At 32.3% G+C, this 1544-nt stretch overlaps 1 pseudogene; it reads right to left on the bottom strand.

The window, feature by feature from the left end:
* Positions 1-399: 399 nt before the first annotated feature.
* On the bottom strand, positions 400-1236 carry LOC143074814 (uncharacterized; annotated as a pseudogene).
* Between the last annotated feature and the right edge of the window lie 308 nt (positions 1237-1544).

The raw sequence follows: 1544 nt of genomic DNA, 5'->3' as shown, positions 1-1544 counted from the left end.
CAATATTTACCTTTATCTGTTATGTTCTTGTTCGTCAACTCAAACGAACATAAAATATTTATAAATAAAAAACCAAACACTATTTGGGATATCAGCTCGCCTGGACAGTACAGTTAAGCATATTTATTCATTTGTATTTTACAATATATGAAGCCGCTGCTTCAACATATTATTGTCCAATTATACACAATCTACAAAAAGAAATATCTTTGTTAACAATCTTTACAAGCATGTATAACTTAAAAAAAACATCCACATCAATCATAAGCATGAATACATCAATTTACAATATTGACAAAATAAAAGTGGGTGGGTGGGTGGCATCAAATGACCAGACTGACCTGTCCGAAATGCAAGCGTCGAATGACACATAACTACACATAGATCTACCGTTACAATTCTTCCCGCTTATATTAGCTCGTGAAATACTCATTACTCTAGAGTATACCATAAACCGGTATATCTAGTCATGTGACAAATGTCGCAACAAATACACGTGTTCTTTATAACATTGATAAATACATTTATGTTCTTGTTCGTCAACTCAAACGAACATAAAATATTTATCAATAAAAAACCAAACACTATTTGGGATATCAGCTCGCCTGGACAGTACAGTTAAGCATCGAATGAAAACAAAGAAAGGGAACAGATACTAGTTATATTACAACAATAATTATATCTATAAAATATATATACCCAATTTTTTAGATACTGACAATCTATTATCTATACTTTCTTTTATATAACCATCTTTAGCATTTTCGCTTTTCCATCGTCCATGCTTTTTAAATAGACGATCTTCAACTCCTGCTGCTGCTGCAGCAGTTGCTCCAACTGAACGTAAACTGTGAAGACCAAACTGTTTTTTTTTTATCTAAACCGATGGTTTCTAATGCATTCAACAACACTTCTCTAGCTCTAGTGTATGAAAGTGGTGAATTTTTCCTTAACTTGTAAGTATCACTTTTACTACAATAACTTAAAGACCTGAATACAAATTCGTCAGAATTTTCTGATATTTTAGCTAACTTCATATAATGTTGTAACATAGCCACTGGACAAGTATTATTTCCAGTTTTAGAAATAACTACATCACGACCTTCCCTGTAAACATCAGTTTTGCTCTGTTCTAAAAACAGCTTAATATGAGTAGGAAAAAAAGGTTACATTATATCTTTTCAACTTAGCGAATTCAGAAAATCGTAAAAATCCTGCATAACTTAATAAGCTCATGCATGCAATGCGTACATCTTTAAGATTATTACAATTTTGACCATATAAATGAACAATTTTTGATAAAATGTTAGCTGTAATAAGTTCCTTTTTTTAATTGTGTGCCCAATTTTTCTGTATGACCCTCCACGAACAGAAGTAACCAAGTCAGAATTGCAAGGGTTCGGAAAACCGGCCAGCATGCGTGCCCAAGAAATCGCATATACAGCCTCATCTATTTTACTTGTAGAGTTGAATGTTTCTGATATATGAACTAAGTATAATGCAATATGTACAGTAGAAGCTGGTAATGAAGAAATGCAAAGTAA

Source organism: Mytilus galloprovincialis, chromosome 5, assembly GCF_965363235.1.
Source record: "Mytilus galloprovincialis chromosome 5, xbMytGall1.hap1.1, whole genome shotgun sequence".
NCBI classification, from domain to species: domain Eukaryota; kingdom Metazoa; phylum Mollusca; class Bivalvia; order Mytilida; family Mytilidae; genus Mytilus; species Mytilus galloprovincialis.
Note: the sequence above shows the minus strand (reverse complement) of the source record. Positions and strands in the feature narration are given on the sequence as shown.